The following is a 25,524-nucleotide window of genomic DNA, read 5'->3' as shown; positions in this document are numbered from 1 at the left end:
TGCTACTATTTGGATACCAAAATCAGAACACGTACCTCTGACTTTCGCCACCACGAGTGTGGAATCAAGCAAGTGGTTAATAACGGGCCTATCGGTTTTCTTTGGGGATCTGTGTCCTGGAGGCTGGTTCCCGACAGCGCAGTAGGGGAGAGAGCACAGGCTCGATATCTTGACTTTTTTATCGAAAACTGACGCTGATAAAGTAGGCACTCAAGGATGTGTGATGCGTGGAACAGATAAAGGGTATAAAATGGCAGAGTGGACACGAGGTTTTGACAGCCTCGAAGATTTGACAGCCGTCGCCGTAGCTCAGAGGTAGAGCACCGGACGCGTAATTCGGAGGTCGGGGGTTCGGATCCCACCGGCGGCATGTGGTTGTTTTTTCTTCTGCTTTTCTAATCAATTAGCTTTAAGCGATAACATATTCAGTAATATTCTAAATTTATCAGCACCACAAAATAAATAAATAAATTAAAAATCCCCTTTGCCCCTTGGTTTCTGTGGCTGTTGGCTTCTGTCATATTTATAACGAGCCCCTCATTCCCCTTAACTTGTTTGCTTAATTGCTTAGCGAGGGCCTCGGTTCTGGCAGCCATGACGCCATAGGAAGCATAAGAGGGTTCTCACACAGCTTCCACCCTCTCCGTTCGATGGCGTTCTACGTCACACCTGCGGTAACTCAGGACGTTCTACGTCCGCCGCTTATGAACGTGGGTGGCGCTGATGAACACTCTCGAGGTTAGGTTAATTGTAAACATAAATACCCCCGCAAGCAGAAGATTTGACAGCCGTCGCCGTAGCTCAGAGGTAGAGCACCGGACGCGTTATTCGGAGGTCGTGGGTTCGGATCCCACCGGCGGCATGTGGTTGTTTTTTTTCTTCTGCTTTTCTAATCAATTAGCTTTAAGCGATAACATATTCAGTAATATTCTAAATTTATCAGCACCACAAAATAAATAAATAAATTAAAAATCCCCTTTGCCCCTTGGTATCTGTGGCTGTTGGCTTCTGTCAGAGTGGACACGAAGCATACAGGCAATGTGTGAGGGAATGGTACGGATTCAGATGGTGCGCTAAGATTAGTAAGGTCGCCTGCGAAATAAAGTTCACGTTATTGCCACGGAGCAGGAATAACTGCAGATTACCTTGAGGGGCTTCCGTTTAGTAAGTGGGCTAAACTGAGTTGATGATGGTGAAGATGAAGATTAGGCGACGCTGAGAACGAAAGGTGCCGGGAAGTAGGTAGCACAGCAGCGATCTCTGCAAGTATCTAAAGCACAGTATGTGCAAGAGGGGGAAAATTAAACCAAATAAACTTCTGTTTCAACTGCATTCACGAGATGTCAGGGATCATATGTGACTTTATCGACCATACTGCCGCGCATACGTTCCACTCTATGCGTCAGTTACCACAAGCAGCGCTTCATTAGAGTTCGAATCCACCAGTATGCACTTTTTGCATCTGCTTAAGGCTGAACCCCGTACCGTACTGTACCGTAGCATACCATGCAATGCTATACCGTACCATACCATACCGTACCACACCATTCAATGCCGCCGTGCCCTACCCTACCCTATACCATTCAGCACCCTTCCCTACTATATCATACTATACCCTAACTTATCCTACCATACCGCACCATACCGCACCATGCTACGTGCCAGTCCAGAGCGAAGTAGTTGCTTCGACCAGCACCCCGTTCTTCTTAATTTTTTTTTATCGATAGATACTGCGGCCCCTGTGTATGACTGTGTAATTGCGAATGTAAGCACACGGTACGCAGCCCAGAAATCTGCCGCTCAGTGCACCCTGCTCTGTAGGTTAATTTTACACTCAGCGTATTACGATTTCCGAAGCGCCAGAGAGGGCAAGCTTGGCCAGGAAGAGCGGTTGCTCACGTGCCGCGCACAACAAGGAAGCTCATCGTCAAAGCCTCACCTCTCAAGGCTGTATAGGAGCGGCGCCTAACGGTGAACGCGCTCAAAGGAGGAAAGCACGGACGTGTGAAATGGAAATGAAATAAAACTTAGGAACATAAAAATATTCCTCCGAAAGAAGAAGATGCATGATGAGAAGAAAAAGAAGGGAACGGAAAGAGCAGCCAGGCACCGAGTGAGCGTCGCCCTGGTCCGAGGCAAAACGGCCGCCAAATGAGCTGAAACGAAACCTGTCCGCCGCGGCTTCGTCCTAATGGATGCCAGGAACGCGACGAAGGACCACCCGGGTGGCTCCGCTCCTCGTTGCCAAGAGCGAGTGCCGAAATCCCTGTCCGCTTACCTGGACAGCTACAAGGCAACCGCTGCGCAGTGTCTTGTCCATGCAACTCATATGTGTTGCTTTTTTAAAGGGGCTGCGAAACACTGCTTGGGGGGATACCGGCTATACTTCAGGTGGGTGCTTTATGTCACACAGATGCTGACTCAAAAGGAATTACAGGAATCGATGCACAGGAACGGGAGTTATCCAATGAAGAAATTTCAAAATACAAGCAAACAAAACGCTACCCTCAACTCGATTTTGGCGGGGCTTCCCACTCCTATTTCGCTCTCCCAATGACGGCACTTGGCGCAACCAATCAAAACAGCCTGCCAGAGCACGTCGCGGAAGTTTGTACTCCATGGTTGCCTCTTCTCTGTAACTCGTTCTTGCTGAGACTGGCAGCGTCGTTTCCATGCCAGAGCGCCCCTGGTGGTGTATTTTTATTTTACTTGCTTTGCAGGGCTTTTATCTAAGACAAACAAGTCGTTTTTGTTGATCTAATATAAAACTCAGACAGGTGACAAAATGTGTCTCTATTTATTCACACAATTTGCAGTATATATACTGTTTGTCTGATCATCAAGCTCGCGCCAGGTGATGTCATATCCGCTGCTAAAAATCCGCCACTGTGTGGGGACACCATCAGAGCCATGAATTTGTTTTTGGGGGGACATTAAAATATTAAAAAAACGGAATATACGCGGTATTACCGACGCTAATAGCACCATTATAACTCACTGTATCATCATCATCATTTATTAACCCTTAAGGGTCCCGTTAGGGACATTACATAAGGGGGGGCGATCAACAGGCAAAACAGTCAACTAAGATTGTGTTTCAGGGCCCCTTTAAGGCGAAAGCCTTTAATGGCTCACACTGTCGTCCGTTAGCAGAGAGTGTCACACGCGTTTAACTCGGGAACTAAAAAAGATGGAATAAAACCAATGGTTGCGTCATATAGAGGAGGAAAAAATGAACCTAGAAGCCAAGTTTGATGACTTTGTATTGATTAGTTAATTAATTATAGGCAACAACGACAAAATTGCGTCGAAATAGCGCGGACGGCGATATAGCCACGGGAACGTTGCGACGTCACATCCACCGGAAGTCGTCACGGCATAGTGAAAATTGTCACAGAATGGTCGGAAAAACGTCGGATTTGTGTCAAATGCGCCACAGCCACAGCGATGACTTAGTGACCATCATACTACCATTCTGAATCCCGTGACATGATGGAAGGGCCGACGTTGCCAGATTAGCTTTTAGCCCTGTATGTCGTCTGCAGAGTAACGGTTTGATGCAAGGAGGCGTTGCCAAAATTGATGCCATCAAGGTTAGCAAGAATGTGGAGAGGGTACGCAAGAGCGTGTGGTTCCCATTATCGTATCTAGAGCCAGTGTATTAATCTTTATCATCATCACCGTGACTACGCCACTGCAGAACAAAGGTTTCTCCCATGTCTCTCCAATTAACTTTATCTTTCGCCAGCTGCGGCCACCGTATCCCCGCAAGCTTCTTAATCTCATCCGCCCATCTTTCAGCCGACCCCCGCTACGCTTGTCTTCTCTTGGAATCCACTCCGTTACCCTTTAGAACCAGCGGTTACTACCCATACGGACCCTTACCCTTACCGTTACCCTTAAGGACCAGCGGTTAGCGTATTACATGCCTGCCCAAGCCCATTTCTTCCTCTGGATTTCGACTAGGATGTCATTAACCCGCGTTTGTTCTCTCACCCACTGCGCCCGCTTCCGATCTCTTAAGGTTACACCTATCATTTTTCTTTCCATAGCTCGCTGCGTTGTCCTTTACTTAAGCTGAACCCTCTTTGTTAACCCCCCCGCTTCTGCCCCATAGTTGAGCAAGCGGTAAGGTATAGCTGTAGTGTATTAATCGTAGTGTGTTAATCGTCGGCACTAAATAAGATCGCTACTAAATTCAGTCGCACTGTTTGTTGCGAGTTGAATGGAAAGTTTGCGAGCATGAGGCTACCGGCTGTCAGTCTTGAAGGGTTGACTCGAGAGTGAGTGAAAGCAGCGTACTTATAGAAACCTTCATCCCACTCTCGTAGCTTCCCATGCATGACTAAATAACAACCGCTTACAGCAACTGCGTTTGCCACTAGCCCCTGTGACTAACTTTCGTGTCCGCCATGCTATACACTACTCCATTACGATCTACATTGTTTTGGCTTGTAACCGGTTGGCCGTTCCACTGAGCAAAGTGGTCTTGCGTTTTCGTTGCAATGTTGTGACAATGATGAAGCAGGCGTAGCTTGAAATCCATATTTTCTCCATGCTCTTATAACAAATAGCATATTATGCCAGTATCAAATATGCCCTTATGCGAGTACCCAGTATCAAAACGCTGCAGCGTATTATGTTCTGCTTGCTTTTTTTTTTCATGGAACGAAAGAAAGACGCAATTTAACAGAAAATGCACCACTATAAGGGTAGGACAATTCGATTATGCACGCTCTTCAAGAAAGAACACGGAAAATAAAAAAAAGGGGGGGGGGGGGGGGGGGGGCGGAAGGTGCGCGTGAGAACACAACAACAACAACATAATGCTCGCTGTGTTCGGCCTTTAAAATTCCTGCCGCGCTCCAAGGGTCGAAGTAAAAACGAAAACGCTAAAAGCCGAGAATTTGACCGATGGCGCCGCCTACCGCCAGACCCGTTGCCTAACGTTGATTACCGAGGCGCGACCGGCCTACGAGCAGACGGTGCGAGAAAGGAACGAAAAAACAAAACAAAGATGGCGTTAGTGGCGGGCAGTGTCGTCTGCTACGCCCGTGCAGCAGACGAACTCTTGGTGTGAGGAAACACCGGTAGAGAGATGATGGCGGGGAGGGTTGAAGCTTTTCCGGGGATGAAGCACCCTCCGCTTCGACGTGGCGTTAATCCAGTGCGAGGTGGTGCATCTTCTTTAGAGATCGTACGTAATATATATACGGCAACCGTGGCCTGGACGATCCGTCTAGCTGTAAACTTCTGCTTTTGCAGACGCTGCCGTGATGGTGCTCGGAGAAAGCCCACAGTCCATCCCAAGGGCGTTGAACCATGATGCACCACGAGCTGACGTTGGTTCAAAGAAAGCAAAATGATATATTAATGCTTTCGGGTGAACTCGGAAGTACTCCTTCACAGCTGCCGGGTGTTTGTGTGGTGCGTACCTTTATACAGCGCTGTCGTTATGCGTTGCGGATTTGGGGTTCGTCCTCCGTCATTTTCCCCCACATTGTTGCGTATATGCGGCTATATGCGGAATGGTGCTTTTATCTGGCGTCCGATCTGTTCTATTATAGATGACTGATAAGCGACGCGCCCCACACTGCTAGATCCGCATGCAGACTGGGATGAGGACACTCAGCTTTACTGTATAAACTGCAACGCAGGTGTTTTAATCGTTCATTGCACCCAGTTTATTTGTTGAATAACAGTGAACCTGTGGTAGGGTACGAGTGAAAAAAATTAATAAGTTTACGCGAAATCATATCAGATCCATATAACCAGTACCAGATCGATAAAAGTGGGAAAGCTGTGAGGTTAGCTTTGAGGTTTATGTTTTCTGCCTATGTTAAAGTGCATTCAGTGAAAACTCTACGCATCCAATCTCAATTTCCCGAACTAGCCATCAGAAGAAAAATAGCTCGCTTCAAGTTTATTAATCTGGTTTCTGAAACTAAGTTTCATTTAGACATACACGCCACCCTGGCAGATTGTCTCCCTTTAATAATTACCCGTTTGCTATTATGCCTTGTGGGACTAGAGTTGATGTTTTTAAAATACTCGTTCCTCCCGAAAACCAGTTTTGAATAGAATAACCTCGATCCGCGTTTCTTTTTCTTTTTTTTTTTGCGGCGCCAATATTGCTCAGACTTTTGTGATGAAACTGGAATTGTGCTTTTTTTTAAGAACATGCGTTTCATCTTTCTATAGTTTCTTCACCCTGTAACAGCCATAGGCGGGCTTACATCATTGTAAATAATTATAAGAAGAAGCTAAGGAAGGGAAGAATTGTTCTTTTTGTCTTTAGAGAAGCTTACTGCTTGCTACTCTTCTTCTCTTACCAACAAATATTAATTTTATGGCCTCTCAGATTTCAAGCACTGTTGGCTGCTAACGTACTATCGCGCTCAATATGAGTTGCAACGCGCGGTCATCGACCGGGGCTCGTTCCGTGGTGTTCCTCCTCCAAACAGTCGCTCGGAATTCTGGGAGAAACTGCTGTTCCAGGAAACAACGGCAACCCCGCTCAGGAAAAAGTTTCTCCCAGAATTCCGAGCGACTGTTTGGAGGAGGCACACCACGGAACGAGCCCCGGTCGATGACCGCGCGTTGCAACTCATATTGAGCGCGATAGTACAGCTCCTAACGAGCCCTTTCTTTTCCTTATTTCTGTCTGCGGCGATAAAAATGCCGGTATTTCAACTGAGAAACTACAAACATTAATTTTCAGATGTGCCATTAAATTCCGCAAGCAATCCTTGCGCAGAAAGAAACACAATGAGCACCGCCAATGCAAACAGGTATCATCGATCTCGTAGCCGTTAAAGTAACAGCCTGCGACATAAAGTAACTGGGATCGGAGAAAGTCACCACTAAACCACAACAATTACATCTTACGTAACCGTTGTTACGCACAGCATCAAGCACCTGACCACAACCTAAAATCTTCACGTTAACAACAAACAAAGGCCTGCATGCATTCAAACCAAACCAACTCATAAGGTTATTTGCAGCATTGCTATCACTGCTAAAATCAACTCTACTATTCAATTAAATTTATAAACGGGACAAGAGCGAAACGTTATCTGTAACGGCTTGACGACCACTTGGCCTCTCAGGAGAGGACGGTGGCGCTCAGACGCGCCTCTGAGCAGCGATCTTCAGAGGCTGAAATCGCGCTCTGAACAAGGAACAGCAAAGTTTGATTAAAATATAAGTGTGTGCGCAACAACGTCAGCATTTAATTATTGCTAACATAAATGCACCACAAGAAAAAAAAATACGCGTTACACTCTTTCGCATTCCTTGCCAGTTATTAAAAGATAAATTCTTGACGTACTCTAACCACTTAGAAGTTTCGGTAGATCAGTTTCGACGATCTCTCTACCGTAGAACTATAGTTTCAGTATTCCATCTTCTGGTTTCCCTTGTACGGTACGCTATAAAGACGAATACGCATATATGTAGTAAAAAAAAAAGTAAGCTGTCCCGTAGCGCACTCTTTTTAAGGCGAAAGCCTTTAATGCCTCATACTGTCGTCCGTTAACGAAGCATGTAACACGCGTATAACTCGGGAGCTAAAACAGATAGAAGAAAACCAATGGTTGCTTCAGATAGAGGAGGAACAAATGAACCTAGAAGCTTAGTGTGATGACTGTAGATTAATTAGTGAATTAATTAAAGGCAAAAATATTGATATTGCGTCGAAATAGCGCGGACGTCGGTATAGCCACGGGAACAGTGTGACGTCACACCCACCGGAAGTCGTCACGCCATAGTGAAAATTTTCACAAAATGGCCTGAAAAACGTCGAATTTGTGTCATATTAGATGGAGAAATGTGTAATTAGGCGTAGTTAACACTTAAGATCTCCGCAAGATGTATAATTTGAGTACCGATATAGCTACGGGAACGGTGTGACGTCACATCCACCGGAAGTCGTCACCGCAAAGTGTCCTCGGCTTTCGCCTCTCAACACTTCAGTTTCCAAAGTGTCCACGCAATTTTTTTTTTACAAAGGAGAGCACGCTAAAGGACAACTTCCTTTCTTTTTACTCCTTCGAGTTTACAGTGTACAGTGAATCGCTAGAGGCAAATACTCTCTGCACCTCATATGGAGAGGTTTGGCGCTTCGGGTTCGTTGCCAGTCGTCAAAGTCGGGCGAAAGCGGGGCACTGAATTCGAGTGCGTTTGTACGCCAGCCAACCGAGTCACTGCAGCGGGTATTCCCCAAATTTACACCTCAGCAGCCTGCCACTAACACCGACTGCTTAGGTGCTCTTAGTAGCTACGTGAGCGGCGCCTCAAACTATGAAGATTGGGCAGCGTTGCTGCAGTGGCGTTGCTGAGAGTTTCTAGGAGGGGGGCGCTGATGAGGCGGAGGGCGCAGTATCGGCCACCTAGCGGCGTGCAATGGCGGCTGGGCGGCAGCTATGATGGATGACCGTGGCATCGCGTGACCATTACGCGGCGGGGCCGGGACGGACGCCTTTCGAGGAGGGACTCCCCGCGGCTTTCTCCGTCCCGTGTCGTCGACGGCGCTGAAACAGGGCGCGCCCGCGAACCGAGCGTGAAGTGGACGCGCATGCCTCGCTCGCCGAAATTACCCAAATCGGGCCGGCGGCGAAAGCAAAGGCAGCGCATTTTTGTTCGACGTCGTTTATTAATGCGATATCACTAAAAACCTCGTGGGGGCCACAACGCGTCGTCGGTCATAAAAACTCTCCCATTTTCTGAAGTGAAGTGACGTCACCCGACCAGAACATTCCCATTGTCTGGAGAAAAGTGACGTCACCTGATCTGAGCATTCCCATTGGTTGGAGGGAAGGGACGCCAGCAGACGAAAGCGTTCCCATTGGCTGGGGAGACGTGACGTCATAAGACCGGAACATCCCCATTGGTTGGAATGAAGTGACGTCACCAGACAAAGAGTGACGTCATCAGACCGTAGTGTCACCATTGATTGGAGCGAAGTGACGTCACTTCCGTCGCCACCAGTCGGAAGTGATGCCGCTTCCGTCTGGTGGTGTCACTTTCCTTCAACCAATAGGGATAGTGTGGTCTGAGACACGAAGAAATGTTAGTTCCGGTAAAGGCATCAACACCTTCTAATCCTATCGCATTGCCAATGTATAGTGGAATTCGATGTCCCTGCGAATTTTTGACCCTGGGCAGAAAGGGATGGCTATATAAATGAAAAAAAAAAATTTTTTGCTGAATAAATGCTGTCAACAGGAGATCGACGGTGCCGAATCGTTTCAACTCAAGGAATTATAATGAAAGCTCTTTAACTCCGATTCGCTTGATTCGAACTTTCCTTTCACTCAAAGTTACGGTTTGGTTCCATCAACATTGCGTATATTCAGGGGAGCCAGGTCATGGTACCCCTCATTTCGAACTGTGCAAGATTCGAATAAACTTTCGGTCTGCTGCTACTTCGAATATCATTATTCGAATGCAGTGCGAGGTTCTTGGACCTCCACTCTACAGCAGGAGTGGAACGGCTCTTTTCATTCAGAGTCTCCCCCCAGGAAGGACACTGCTTGAATTGTTGACCTGCTCATCGGAGAACTACAGAGTATAACTTTCGCGATTGATTTGTCTAGAGAAGATCTAATATATAGTATATAATATTGCTGGGCTTCCACTTGACGAAAGTATCAGAGTCCATAACTTTTCTGTCGGAGTCCACACAGCAAGATTATGTACTGTACTGCTTTAACCTGGAACTGCCGTCAAACTATATTTTTTGGCGTGCATCGCAAGGTAGGTCAAACCCTATGTCAAACCTGCGCAGTCCCAGCTTGTACAATAGATCACTGCGTTCTTACTTGTTCTTAGGTCAGCTGTCCTCAAATCTAGTTTCTATGGGGCTCAGTATATGGGTTTGAGGTGAGGGGGGGTGGAGGGGGTATCGTGAGTTAATAGGCTCAAGGATAACGGTTTGCACGAATGCCCCTCGTCTTAGAAGACATCGAGATGCATAAGGATGGAATGTTGGAGGATATATGTACGGCTAAGAATAAGAATCAAAGTGCGCGAAATCCGTTGTAGAACCATACATACTTTTGCCCTTCCTTGCGCACACAAATGTGGATATAAAATGGGGTACTTTTCGGATAAGTTGTCCACATATTTCAAACACAGATATAGAACGTATAAATAACTCAGCGAATAAAAGTGTCATATTGGATACGCAGCGCTTGAGCGTATTGGTGGGGGCGTTGTCACCAAAGGTGCTTACGTTTCTATAAACTTCATGGGCACCATAACTTACCATCGCATCATCTCATCAAATTGCTTTTTCTTCGAGGTCTGCTTGATAAGCATAATCCATATCATATACCTGTAGCACATCCGCATCACGTGGCCGATTTTATACATATACGCCGCTACGGTGGCTCGGTGATTATGGCGCTCGTCTGCTGACCCGAAAGACGCGGGTTCGATCCCGGCAGCGGCGGTCCCATTTCGATGGAGGCGAAATTATAGAGCCCCGTGTACTGTCCGATGTCAGTGCACCTAAAAGAACCCCAGGTGGTCGAAATTTCCAGAGCTCTTCACTGCGGCGTCGTTCATAGCTTTAGTACATTCGGAACGTTAAACCCCCACCAACCAAACAGAACCAAACCGATTTTATATGTGCCGTGTTGATCCTCTCTTTATCCCCTATTCCTGCCTGCTCTCAGTGAACCGATGCCAATACGATGTGCACTTCTCAAGTTTGGCTCGGGCTATGAAAGCATAAGTCGATTCACTCGGAATAAATTCAAAGGCTTGCCGACGAAAATAGAACGCCAAGGGCGTCTTTCATCCCACCCTCCTTCTCTCACAGACAGCGACCACAACGCCCCCACAGCACCTAACCGCAGGACCTCGGGCTCCAATTTGCAAGGCCAGAAGGTAACAGCCAGATGAGTAGGAAGAAGCGTTCTACAAAACAAAGAAAAAAAGTGAGGGAAAAAAAAACGCCTTAGTGAAAATGGACCAATTTAACACCGCCGGCGCTCAAGGACCCCAATTTACTCCTCGCTTCGTCGTCGGAGTAAATCACGCCTTATCGCCCCTTCGCCTTCAACACCGCAGCACATACATACACACATACAAGCTTCCAGCAGTATGTACATGGTGCGTAGTCTGTACATAATCGCGCGCACATACACGACGTATCTCGATCGCACACGTGGCCGGAAGGAAAACCGCAGAAATGGCTGCGCGTAGGACGAACCCTTAAACCACCGCTCTCTTTACCCTGGGGGGCCGGTTCGTGTATTCATGAGCTCTCCGCGATTGTGTACGCTATACAGCGATGCCTATAGCTGCGTGCGACCAGCACTGTCTGATCCTGGTTTGCGATATACCTGCAATCATTCGCGGTGCCGGGACGTTCTCGTTAACGGGGTATAAACCGCGGGGGGGAAAAAAATATCCGTTTTTTTTTCTGCACCACGTGGAACGCAGAAATTGCGCAACCTTCAACGGCATTTTTCTTTCTTATTCCTTTCTTTCTTTCTCCCGCGTTCTATCTAGTATGCTTTCTTAACGCCTAACGTCTTTTCTTGCTTTATTTAGCTGCACTTTGTTTTCCTTCTGTCTTTTCTTCTTTGATTATTTTGTTAGCGGGTGAGGCTTGGCTGTAACAAACTTTACTCCCCCTGTTTTAACAGACATTCCGCTCTTGCTCGGGTCTATTGTATAGACAACGCCAGTTTGGTTCAACGAGTGCAGCCGTAGCTGAAGCATGTTTTTGTAGATTATCGTAACCCCTTCGCATTCCTGCCAGCCTATAGCTCAAAGACGACAAGTTCCTGGTTATGGAAAAACTCTGTGAGGCATCTTTGCTGCTTGCAAGTTAGCCCTATAGTACCACCGCTTGACAAGCTGAATAGAGACATACAATACGTAAGCGGCTTCCCAATAGGCACTGAAACTCTCCTGGACGTGTCGCGGATGTTTGGGACGTCTGCGGGACGTCCGCGGGACGTCAGGGGAGCTTTAATGCCTAGTGGTCCAGCCTGCTGCAGCCATTGATAAACCTTTCATTCACCAAGGGATCGCGACATTACTGTGTTGTGTACGAGATGAGGGTTACACTGTTGTTGTCCTTGTTCTTTCTTTGTTCTGATCGGGTTATTAAGCGTACCTTAAGCCTGATGTTCGCGAAACACACTGCTGTCGTTGTATTCATGGGACGCTGGGTGCTACTTCAAGCTGCAATACGCAGCTTTTTGTCCAGTGTCCCCTTTTTCCACTGTAATGTGTGCGGAGAAATAAACTTTGAATTTCAATTTCAGTATAGGTTTTCACTGGATCCAAATTTAAGTTTTGTAGCTGGTCCTGTGGAGGTCATGCGGGTATATCTGCGAAATAAGGGGTCCTGTATCAAGAGGTCGTTTCTCTTTTAGCCCGGTCTTTCTGACCCTCAAGCTGGCGGCCACGGCTACGATTATACATCGAAAATAAAAAAACAAGCAAAAAAGTTAATTACTAGCGTCCAGAAGAGTGCCCAATCAAATACTGCTCGCCGGAAACGTATAGACAGCCACGCCTCCCATATGGTGCATACTGCGCTCCTTGCCAAATGGAAGGCGCGCTTTACTGTGTTCAGAGACCACGCTGCGTGGGATGCGCCGGCTAAAGTTCCTTCGGTCAGCGTACAGGGCCAGCCGGTGTGGCGTACCGAAGCTGTCGCCGCGGTTGCGGCTAAATAATGCCTCACATCCGTTACGGAGAAAGCTGCCAACCGCCGCCAATATGGATTTGCCCCGCTGCTGGACACATATTGGCTGCGAAGGGACTGCGCTCTTAAGCATTTGCATTAAAACGCGCTCGGAGCATGTTTACTATGCACTCTGGACACAATCGGTCACCGTCCCACGTGCCACGTGGGACTGTAACGACATGCTCAGTCTTTTCAGTCTTTTAGTGTGGCAAGCACAAACGAAAACTTTATAAATGCGGTCTATCGACAGCCAGTGCACTTCTTATAGACTGCATTGCCTTCCATATTCACAGTCTGTCGACTATTACAGGCAAAAGTGAACGAAAACCTTCGCTTACAAAAGTGGTCTTTAGACACTTTATTCTCTTCATACAGATAGTTCTTTCCATCTAGTCACAGTCTACAGACTACCTGCGGACAAAAGTCAGTACTAAAAGCGTATGGCCATAAATGTATACAATGTCTATATACTGTACCCTGGATTTGTATTGCCTACAGAATACGTCCTCTAGTATTTGTCTAGGGAAAGTCTATAGACTTTCCAGACATATAAGTCTACCGACTGTCTAAAGAATTTTTTTAGGGTTATACACACAACTCAGGCACTACAGAATGTATGGTTCCCAGACGAGCCAACCGCCAGCATTTAAATTTTTCGATGTGGAACCATCCTCCTCGCATATTTCGGGGGGCTGTTCCGTATTAAAAAAATAGTAACGACCAAAATCAGTAAGAGACAATCTCCTATTGCTTTCAGGCATGTCTGACTGACACATCTGATCTAACTTTGGAACGACAGTTCATTTCAGTCAAACGCGTGCTTCCATTCAGCTCATTGACTGTACTACATACATTTATATGTGCTTGCTATTTCTCCTATACACTTCAGCGCTCGTCCTGTTTCCTTTGCACTACACTTATCCATGGTGCTCGCTTACTTTCCTGCCTGCTTGCTTGCTTGCGTGCGTGCGTGTGAAAAGTCTGAACTGCCGCCCATAAAGGTTTAAGATAGTTCCCTCATCGTTTAAACCAGATAAACGAAATCGTGCTATCTTTTATAGCTCGGCAACGTTTCTTCTATAGACGCACTCTACTCGAGTGTTTGCCAGCAGTTACCAATTCATAAAGTACCGTTCCTGACCTCGTAGTAGATTCATTCCTCAGATAACCGGCTGGTCAACGAGCTGTACGGAGGCGTTGGAGCGCGTATGCGTAAGTAAAACGTCGCGGTCACGTCCTCCGTCTCTACACACGCTGGCACGGATTATCTCTGCTCTCGTAATGGCCGCCCATTTACCCGGCCCACGAGACGGCACAAGCCTTCAAAGTGAGCAGCGTGGCCGTGTAAGTGCGTTATCTGCGGTTTCTTTCTTGGCAGACTGCGTGGAGACATTTAGCGGAGCCAACGCGCGCGCGTGTGGACTGCGATGTAGATCGCGCGACGATATGCGAAAGAGCGGAGCGGTTCGGAAAGGCGTCGGAAACATTTCAAGGTCTCGCGACCGACGTGAGTGGCCGTGTAGAAACGGCGCCTGTCGACTCTGGACGCACGGAGTATTACGGGCGCATTTACGTGCGGGAACACCCTTTATACACCACTTTAACACCTTTCTTGGTGTACTCCTTTCAAGAAACCATCCCTGTGTTTTTTTCCGGTACAACTGTAGGTGGAAGACCACCTTGAGCACCTTTCCTGTGTACATTCAAAGCACACTCCTTTAGGCTCTGTGCGGGAACACCATTTATGCACCTTTTTAGCACCTTTCTTGGTGTACTTCGTTGGTGGGAGCACCCTTGCGCGCCTTTTCTGGGCATATTACAAGCGCATTCCTTTAAGGCACTTATTATGAAGAGGGTTTTCAGAGAACGCACTAAATCAAAACTCAATCCCAATCCTCTCTAATGGCTGGTAAACAAGACTCAAATACCGGAAACGCTTTGGTTTGAGTACAAAGATGCCCCGACATGGTGTTCAGCTTTTCGACTGCAAAAAAGAAAAGCACTCGGAAAGCGCTTGCAAACTGGTCTCCCGGACCAAACGAAAGCTGCTCAAAGAAGCAGATGAGCTTGTACTTGTCAGTCGGTTTGTTTTCTTGTGGTTCCACCCTTACAAAATTTTTTATGTGAAGCATACTAGCCGCACAACCGAGCTCTTCCTTGCTGCGCCGCGCGCGGCCGCGTAGCTACCACTCGACCTACATCGGCGCACCACGTGATATGACGTCACAACAGCTGTGAAAGCTGGGGCTCAACTCGTGCGCTCGCTTGCGGACGCGCAGCCTCCACCGGTGGTATGCTTCGCATCCTAGGCTTAACCATAAGCTAAGCCCGGCCATTTTTTTAGACAGACTATAGACTGTCAACAGACTTCTGTCTATAAAGTATATAGCTTCTCTACAGACGAAATCTAGAGAACAGTCTGTAGGCAATACAAGTGCTATAGGCAGTCTATAGACTATGAATAGACGAAAAGAAATATCTGTAGGAATGCAACAGAGTCTATAAGAAGTCTATACACTATGTATAGACCATTTTACAAGGGTGGTTTCCGCGTCATGTTTCTTCAGTGTGATGCCGTACCAACTAGATTCAGTCCGAACATTGTTCAATGTCGTGTTGTGCATTCCTGCATCCCCAAGTCGACTGCGTATTCCACGTACGCAGGAAGGTGTTGTCGTTGAGGGCCTGTACGCCTCTTGTAATTAGAACCAGCAGGAGTTCCAATAAGGGCCACACTTGAGAGAGCATTTGCTGTCATCGCCCACCCAAGTAGCGTTCCGGACGCCGTGCAAGGATGGCCACGGCGTGACTGGAATTCTCAGTGCGGAAAGTACGATGGAGCAGGCCGTCGCCTAAAGATACTCTGAAAGGAAGAACGCAAGCATCGCTCGGGCGTATGGAGCGAAAACCCTCCCTCTGTTGTAAATTTTGTTTGAAAAAATTTGCAGAGGCTTAGCTTGGTTAAGCCCGGAAAGTTGCAAAGCAAATTACGAGCAACTTTAGCGACTACAGTAGTGAAAGGCGAACGCCGGAGTGCTGCATGGAATACCGGAATCAGCTTAAAGTGCTATTGAGGTGTCCACTAAACCACAGAGTTGGTAAGGCTCCTTTGCCTTCCTCCAAATCAAAGCAGTCTACAACGCCGTCTACAACGCTGTCTCTGTCAGAGCGCATGAATAAACGCCGGAATCATCTTAAAGTGTTATTGACGTGTCCACTAAACCACAGAGTTGGTAAGATGCCTTTCCTTTCCTCGAAGTGAACGCAGTCCCCTCTCTTACTGCCTGCGATGTGCGGCGCTCCGTGGCTACCGCTGGGACCGCGCTGAAGGCTCAAAACCTAGCGTACTATTGCTTTCGCAATAAAATGATCTCGACAATTCCACTCTCTGTCTATTTAAATTCGGAGCGCTGCGCTGGCCTTCAAAAACAATAGTTTACAAGGCAGATACCACCAGAAGAACTTCTTTAGGCAGTCTATGACTGTTCTTTTTTGTCGATGAAGTCTGATGACTTTCTATGAACAAATCCTATAGACTGCTACTCTATAGACAATACAAATCCAGGCTATACACAATCTATTGATTTATGGCCATAACTTTTTAGCAGCTTTTTGTCTATAAACAGTCGTCTCTAAGCTATGAATAGACTTTTCCACAACAAATGGTACTGCACACACACAGACAAGGGCGAGAACGTTAACACAACAAGCGCAGGCTCGCGACTGTTTGTGGAAATGTCTGACCGACTCGCCCAACTACGCTCTTCCAAACAAAGATTAGACACAATGAAATAGCTATAGGATGGTGTTAGAGTGTAGAGAAGTTAATAGAAAGCCTATAGACCATTCCTATAACTGTCGAGGGCAAAACCAAAAAAATGTGACTTCTGTATAAACGTACATTGCATACAGCGATTCCCCAGTAATACCTCTCAGCAATAAGCAGAAGCAAAACTCTTTAAGCACCTCTATGTATGACTTCGTTATAACAAGGCTTAACTGCAGACATACCGTGTGTCGTTTCCGTTATATTTCAGACTTTGATTTCTGAGGTCTCCTGCCTTTTGTAGTCCAAACTCGGGTGGTCTTACTTGCTCGAGTAATATTGAGATTTAAGTCTAAGTAGATGCATGCCAGGCCGGCTCGGATATCAGGCATAAACATAAGTTGCAAGGGATTCCGGCACGAAAAGAACGCGTGCCTGTTAAGGGTACCGTCTTCTAGCCCTTGTTCGATGTTCGTCTGATGCTGCGCCCCTATCTTCTTCTATGTTGCCCTCCGTGATTCCCGCGTCCCATCTTCGACCGTACTACAACTCCACTCTATAGTAAGGCGAGACTCGAAGCTTCGGGGCATCCTGCCCATCCGTCCTCATTACGCGAACCGCGCCATCTTTTGTTCCGCGCCGCTGTTGCCATCGTCGTCGTCACTCAACGAAGAGAGCCGCGGTCCGGAGCGAAGCGAAACTTTCGCACGGCAATTTATCTCTCCATCATGCCTCTCTCTCCCCCACACGGGCATACACCGCGCGTGTATATACATACATCCATGAGCGGGCCGGGAGATGTTACGTATGCGCGCGCACGCACGCTCCCGAATACCACGTGGATGAATGTGCCGTTACCGCGCTTATACGTATGTATAGACGAATGAAAGCATGCATATACATCCCAGAGGCCCGCTTCCAGCCTCCCACACACGCGCACAACCGCCACGTTCTCGTGCTCATTATCGCGAAGTGCTCTCCGGTTCATCTTCGTAGACCGTTCGGCCGCGATGGTCACTGGAAGGCGGAACGTTGGGGGCCTTGAAGAAAGGAGGGGGGGGGTTGGGGGTGGAGATGTGGCAGGGAATTTTCCTGACGCAACCTAGAATAGCCACTCCCTCGTCCAAGCCGTCGTTGTAGCTGCTTTGGCCGCTGCTCGGAGTCAGAAAGTTCACGCGCGAGCGAGCGCTCACATTGCCAGGGAGTGGTCCCGTGGTGGAGCCATCATCAAGACGCCCACCGTCCACCTATAAGGCCGGCAGGAACGACCACACGCGTCCCGTACATACAGCCAATGCGTAGTACGTGTACGTTAAGCGGACGATCCGTGCACGTCTGTCTGTTGCGGCCGTATAGGATGTGCTGCTTCCTCCCCTGCCTGCCTCTCCCCATTGCTCGGCAATTCGTAGAGCCTCGAAGCTACGTACGGGCGCTCGCTTATTCCGTACATGTACGAGGCATCCTAATAGCTCCGTTCTTTCTGCGGTCGTTTTGTTCTACCTGTTCCCCAACTCATCTTTCTCTATTCCTTCTTTCATTTCTTGTTCGTTGCTTCCTTTATGGAAGTGGACCACATCACGTCATCCCACTTTCTACGGACAACAGTGGTCATCCCTGCATACACACACTCAATGCAGAGGCGAGTTTGAGCGGAGCTTTAAAGGAGACTCGCGCGCGCCGGAGAAACCGTGGGAAAAAAGAAGCAATGTCGACTTTGTTTTGCCCCGTGACGTAGCGTTTTTTTTTTAACTTCTATTTCATTTTGCTTCTGAGGATAGGCGGGTAAGAAGGCTGTATAATACGTGAGAGAAGAAGACCAGAGGCATTTCCCTCTCCTTCGTGAGCCCGCTAGAAACAAAAGGTTTCGGGGTTCACCGCTTCTTTTCGAGCTTCGGCAGTCTTGGCGTTGTTTAGTGATCCCCCTTTTGTTTCGGGGCGCGGAGATGATGAGAGAGCTCTTCGTTTTTTGAGGTCGGCATCGCGTGGGTGAACATGTAATCGCCTAGGTGGGTTTTGAGGCAATAATGGCCGCCCTGCCGAATAGAGGAAAGGTTGTTGAGCAACGTACGATTTGATTTTAATTCTCAATCCGCCTAGCGATAAATAGAGGCTGTGGTTGAATAATACAAGGATTCTATGCCAATGTTATTCTGAAGCTATTCCCTTTGCCTTTGGCTATTGGCTGGGACACACTTATCTTCGTGCCATCAGCCACTTAGCCCGGCGGATGACTAGGATGGAATAGAATAGAATGAAAATGATTGCTTTGTATTACAAATTGCCTTGATTCTAGTTGCTCTGGATCGCCCGCATAGCGAACGTGCCACAAAGAGAGGCCCAGTAAAGTCCAAAGGGCATATCAAAAGAGTACAACCTTTTCCAGCTGCTTGGATTGCCTATTCTTTGGCCAGACACCATTAACGATTACCGCTGTGGTCACGTTTGATCGTTCTATTACCAATTAAAAGTAACCGCTCGGATCTCTCGAACTCTTTAACCAGAAGTGCGCCCTATGGTGCAATGGCAGCGCGAATACGAAGCTGTGAGGAAAAGGGCGGCTTCTTTTAGTCCCGACTCTAGAAAATCAAATAATTCTTGCACCCTTCATTATTCACGCATATATTCTAATTAACCACCGCCAGTACCGCTTCAGTTGTTACGCCTAGGAACTTTCCTCATTGCGAGTCACAGTGGCAGTCACACTTAAATGTCAGATTTTTTTGTTGTCAGTGTTACGTCAGCAATTATAGAAACGTTTGTCGAACTGCCATGTGAAATCAAAGCTCCTTGGAATGCGGCACCAGTTCTCTCGAGCGCAGACACCGTTTGCAAAGTGGCTACACCAGCCTCAGTCATCTGGTTCCCGGTCACCTGGAGCTACCAGGAGGAAACGAAGCCGCTCAGAGGCATGCCTGAGCTCTTCTATACCGGGCGTCTCTCCCTGATGACCATGAAGGATGCCACGACCTAATAGCTTTAGCAGTGAATGCTGACAACCTCGCGCCATACAAAACAGCCAGGAAGGAGTACCCAACACCACACAAATCCCTCAATAAGTTAGAAGAGAACACCCTTAGGAGACTACAAACCAACACATACCCAACGCCAGCTAAGTTACACCAGTGGTACCCTACACTATACTCTCCGCAGTGCCCACACCGTGGAGAGGTAGCTACCCTCTACCACGTGATGTGGGCATGCCAATTTAATCCCTTAGTTGACCCCATTCCCAACCCCTCGGAGGAGCAGTGGGAGGCTATTCTGCCCAGCGATGATCCTCACCGTCAGCACTGGCTGGTGGGGAGGGCCACCGCAGCAGCAGCAGCCAATGGACTACCGGACTAGGCGGCCCACCCACATGTTCTGAAAATATTGAACAAATAAAGATGTTTTGAATCAATCTGTAATCCATGCCATACGTGTCTGGGAGTTGCCTCTTACTAATCGCTCTGTTTACCCCACTCGTGTGAGTGGAAGAAAGCCGCCAACCGCAAAGCTCTCAGCGGGGCTCTAGAAAGCATTGAGCGGCTGCCTAAGAAACGATACTGGAAAGAAGAGATAAAAAAAATCATTACATCAATTACGTATACATCGGTCTAGTCTTTTGTGGGCGTGTCACAGCCTGCGTTTAATAAATGACGTCCGATACAAACGACATCGCGAGAGATATGCCACTTCTGTCAGTTACGAAACCATGGTAATGCAGCGGCGGCAGGTAGCCTCCTACAAGCGGATTTGTGCGCAAGGATAATCGCGTCTGCACTGTGGAGTGTCCCAAGTATGCCAAGATGTGATCAAGATAAAGACAAGTAAAGATTGAGTGAACACTTAATCTTCTTCTGTTCATTGGCCCTCCTCGACAGCATATGTTATTCCGTTCCATATCTTAACATCTATATCTTAGATGTTGTGGCGGAACGATTTAAGTAGTTTTTCTTTGGAACTCTGCGACATTTCTGGCGCATTCCTGGGTACTTGCACTGTCTCTAATTGCCTTCAGACTTTTGTGAATGACTCCAGGCTCAACTTTACTGGACCAGCTAGTTTCAAGTAACACATAAAATGATAACTCGGTCTAGGTCACCTATAATTACGGCACAACGACCCTGAACGTTCCCAGGAATTCTGGGCGAAAGAATTTTTCAACGGGAAAGAGTTTATGAACAAAATTTGTTCATATATTGTAATATTTCACTGTAAAAATCAATATATCAGCAGATCTTCCGAAAGCAGGCTTGCATTATTTTTTCGAGTCATGTTCTTGCTGTCGGCAAAACCGTGTCCCATTTGTTTTCTATGGCATACTTAACTGCTCGATGCGAGCGACGAAAACGCATTTAAAAGAAAGATTGTGCTACGCATCAGAAGAATGGACCATTACTTATAATATTTCCGTAACACTACCATACAGTACTCGAGTATCCGAAATTTTTGTCCAAGAATGCCCGACATGCAAAGGTTGTTCAGTATAACGCTGCACTGTCTAACATAGTTTCCTTCTTAGTCAGCATTTTTCGCATCACTTCTTGTAACCTTCCATATAAACAAATATGCATCTCAATTCAGCTAACAGTCAGGTCTCAAGGATTTTCTTGTCTGTAAATTTGTCTCCTATTAAGAGCAGTGCAATTTATAGCGCTCAGAAAACGAACCCGACACCGTAGAAGTGTGGCCAAACTGTGCCAGGCACGCAATAAACACACGCACAGACCTGCGAAAATGAGACGAACTTTCCGACATGTTCTTCATTTTTTCTGTTGCTCCTGCCTCTTTCTTTACCGATACTTGTGTTCTTTGCGCGTTGACGAATGCATTCTCGATTTCTAAACGCGCCCTTCAACAGCGGCCTCTAACTCGGTCTGCGCAATTTCTTAAAGGGCAGCTGCAGCACTTTTTGAGAATTTCGCGATATTCAAGGATTCAAATATATTTAGGGTGTAGGTAAAGCATGCCAAGTGTTTCTGCACTAGCATTTAAAATAGTGACGTAATCGACGATTGAATTTTGCGTTTCTCCTCAATGCACCGAAGGAGTGCAGGGAAACTCAGCGTGACCTCACGGAAGGTATGATTTCAAATTACCGCTGTCGTCCGCCACACCCTGCCCTCACTCTATAGACGCTGCCTAACAACTCTCTGTAGGGTTCGCCTTCGGTGGCGTTGGTTTTTTTCCTTCAAAGAAGGCGTTTGTGCGTTGAAAATGTACCGATAACTTCGATGACGTCATCATGCGCCCCCACTTGGCGTTGTGCGCTGCGGAGAAGCTTGAAAGGCGTCCGGATTTTAATCGGCGATTACTTCACTATTTCAAGTGCAAGCCCAAAAAGTCTTCGCATGCTTTACCTGCAAGTTTCACACATTCGATCCACTTAAAGGGAAACTGCATAGGTTTTAGAAATCAACGAGCTTAAGAGGGTCGAATGTGTGAAACCTGGAGGTAAAGCATGCGAAGTCTTTTTGGGCTAGCACTTGAAATAGTGAAGTAATCGCCGATTAAAATCCGGACGCCATTCCAGCTTCTCCGCAGCGCACAACGCCAAGTGGGGGGGCGCATGATGACGTCATCGAAGGTATGGGTACATTTCCAACGCACAAACGCGTGCTTTGAAGGAAAAAAACCAACGCCACCGAAGGCGAACCCTGCCGAGAGTTGTTTGGCAGCGTCTAACGCGTCAGGGCAGGGTGTGGCTGACGACAGCGGTAATTTGAAATCATACCTTCCATGACGTCACGCTGAGTTTCCCTGCACTTCTCCGGTGCATAGAGGAGAAGAGCAAAATTCAATCGTCGATTACGTCACTATTTTAAATGCTAGTGAAAAAACACTTGGCATGCTTTACCTGCAGCCTATAAAGATCTGTATCCTTGAATGTCGCGAAATTCTCAAAAAAGTGCTGCAGTTGCCCTTTAAGCTCGTTGATTTTGTAAAACCTATGCAGTTTCCCTTTAAACATGCTGTAGTCGGACACAACTCAAGAACAAAATGGCTGTTCCCCTTCAAAAGACCCCCTTCCAGCTAATGGCGTCGGCCGATTCTCATCAACCTTCTTCCATGAAAATGCAGGGATTGGCAGATGAAAGGGAATAAATAGTCCACTCCCTGAATTGTCACACCGCTCCTGCATTTTCAATCTAGCAGATTCATGAGAACCGACCGACGCCATTGGCTGGAAGAGGGGTCCTTAAGGCGGGGAAAAGCCGCTTCGTTCTTGAGTTTTATCCGACTATATATGAAGATGATCTCCAGCTGAAGCTTTACACTGTAAGTTCTGTACTTTCTACTGGAGATCACGGCTTTCTGCTCTCGCCTGTTCACTCTTGGGGAACGGGAAAGGTCTGGCAGCTTTAGAGACAGCGGCGAGGCAAATGAACTCGTGCCAATACGTTCCAATTGGACGAGCCCTCAGATGAAAAACAAGGAAACGCCCGAAGTGTCTAAGGAAATGGCCTCAGCCGAGACCTTCGCAAGGAAAAGGGTCATTCTCGCTTTCACCGCGTGCCCGTCTATCGCGTTGCCTTGTCTTAGGAGAGCGAAGAGTGGTTTCTCCTTGTTCGCTACGCGTATATTGGGCTGCTCTGGACAATGAGTATGGTTCAGCAGTTCGAGCGAGGTGTTGTTCTCATAGATATACTATAGCGGACAACTTTCTGTGGCACTGCAGCCTAGGCTGGAAAACCAAAGCGCAAGAGTCATTCCGCTCCGGAATATAGTTCTGAAGACAAAGTTGACAATGCCGACAAGGTTATACAAAAGATTCCACCACCGTGTTGCGCGAAACCACTGAACGACCCCTGGAGCTGCCGGAAAGAAAGGGGCTTTCACGGCATCCCCACGAGCGCAGCAGATTGGCCCAATATTGGGAATATATTGGCGAAAGCCAGTCCTATATAGGACCAGATTGAAACCTTCCAATCCCCATATTGGCCCGATTACCTGTGCTGCTTGGGACAGTGTCGGCGACCGAAGCGTTCTGACAAAAACAGGCGGAATAGCGCTTGTAGGGCGGCTAAATGCTCGTTTACGGGTCGAAGTACTTGGCGCAGTGGATAGAAGCCCGCATCCATCGCTTGCCCGCCTAGCCTTAGCTGCACTGCCACAGAAAGTTGTCCGCTAGCATATATAGTTGTGGTTTCGTGAGCTGCATGAATTCGCCTGAGGTGTCTCGTTCTTTGATGCTACCAGTATAGGGAACTTACCAGGCCACTACTGGCGGACGGATACTTCAACCATGTAGAGGCGGACGACCATGGGAGTGTTACAGTGCGGTATGCGTCGTTCTTATAGCAGTGGCAAAACGGTACTCTAGTAAGACCCTGATAGTAGAGCGAGAGCACAAGGAGTTAAGAAATCGTCTTGCCCTAAACAAGTGCCTGACATGTTGTGAAGGTGTAGGTTGCGCAACCAAGGGACGAACCACGAAGAAAAGACACAGAGACACACACAAGCGCTTGTGTGTGCCTCTGTGTCTTTTCTACGTGGTTCGTCCCGTAGTTGCGCAACCTACACCTTCACAACATCATGTACCAACTAGGCCCAACCCAAGTTGTACTGAAGTGCCTAACAAATACAGCGCCCCCTTTAGACAAATGGCAGGTTCTACCTGTCCAAAGCTAAGCTTTCTAATGAAAATAGGAAGCTGCAGTCCATGCCGTGGTGTTGGATTCCAGTGGTCCTTCTCGGAATAGGTCCTTTTCTTGGCATTCCCCAATACGGCAGAGTCCGGTGACGTGCAGGAAGAGGCATACGTCCGGGTCGAGCCGTACTGCTCGAGTGGCGTATCCCGTCTCCCTTCCATTTCAAGCAGCGGCGCCTCTGCGACTCCCCCTTTATTTCTCCGTCGAGAAGGACACACCTACGTAATCTCAGGCTCCGTGGAACGGCGAACAATGGACCGGACGGCAGCGGCTCCTGAGGCGGTGCTGAAGAAACTTTTCCTTCGGTCGAATGGCGCCACATATAGACTGGTATATATACACAGTGTAGCCCCGAAAGCGTTCGTTCTGCTTAACCCGTTTTTTAGCAATAGCTAGCTATGTGAGGCACTTTCTCAGGGGTGAACAATATATTGGCCTCGGTGTCGTATTCTATAGTGCTCCCGTCTCCTTGGTGCTGACACTGCTAGCCTTTTGCTAAGTGAGTGCTTTTTGAATTGAATTGCATTGATTGTTTGTTTCATGCAGACAAGGCATAAAAGTACAGTGGTGAGCAGCCTTGTCTAGAGCGCTTGAGCAGTGCGCACTTGGTAACAAAAACCGAAATTAGAGAGCAGCCCCTCATTACAGGGCAATGTTTTCGTGCCTGCTTTGTTTACGAGGCTATCGGGCGCTACTTCCGTGCAAGCGTTGCAGCTGGACCCTAGAGGCTGCCACAAAATCTGGATTTGTTTGCAAGGAAGTGCACCGCCCGAGCGCTCTAGACAAGGCTGCTCACCACTGTACGAATCTGTCTAAGAGGCTGACAAAAAGGCACGGACGCCTGACTAATGTCAGTCTCTCGCTACAGCTGCAGTATATGTCCCGCTCAAACTCATTTCTCCCTCGTCATTTTAGCTAGAATAATGATATGTTGTATTTAATAGAACTGGCTACTACTACACCAATTGAAAGTTTTTGCTCAAGCTCATGTTTTCGCTTCTCGCTTTTTGTGCTCACTGCCGCGGATCTACGAGAACGCACTGATTGTGCGCCTAAATAGCTGCTCGTCGTGGGCGGGGTTCTTTTTGCTTGTGACACCGTTCGAAGCCGTAATTAGTAAATGTTTCCTTTACGAGAGATGTGTGCTCGAGGGCGAGAGGAGGGCTTCGTGAACCGAGAACAGAAAAATGACGGTCGATTTGCTTAGTCAGGCCAAATGTCAATTAGGTGCGCCAGCCCTTTATGGCCATTGTTTTTCATGGTTTACATCGTTGTTTATCATGGTTATGCTTTGTTATTCATGATATACTGTGTGCTTATAGTGGTATATCGAGTGAACACTGTGCGTTGTGTTCGTCTGCACCACAAGGAATCCACGGTAGATACGTGACACAACCTTTACTGCAGTCGTC

General features: G+C 47.5%; 1 protein-coding gene across 1 annotated transcript in view; it reads left to right on the top strand.

Annotated features, from left to right (window-relative positions):
• Positions 1 to 25,524, top strand: part of mwh (multiple wing hairs) — a 230,814-nt gene that overhangs the window by 157,608 nt on the left and 47,682 nt on the right. The window lies entirely within an intron of this gene.

This window comes from Amblyomma mixtum, chromosome 4, assembly GCF_055824585.1.
Source record: "Amblyomma mixtum isolate Tamu chromosome 4, ASM5582458v1, whole genome shotgun sequence".
NCBI classification, from domain to species: Eukaryota; Metazoa; Arthropoda; class Arachnida; order Ixodida; family Ixodidae; genus Amblyomma; species Amblyomma mixtum.
The sequence above is the reverse complement of the archived record's forward strand: the minus strand, read 5'-3'. Positions and strand labels throughout refer to the sequence as shown.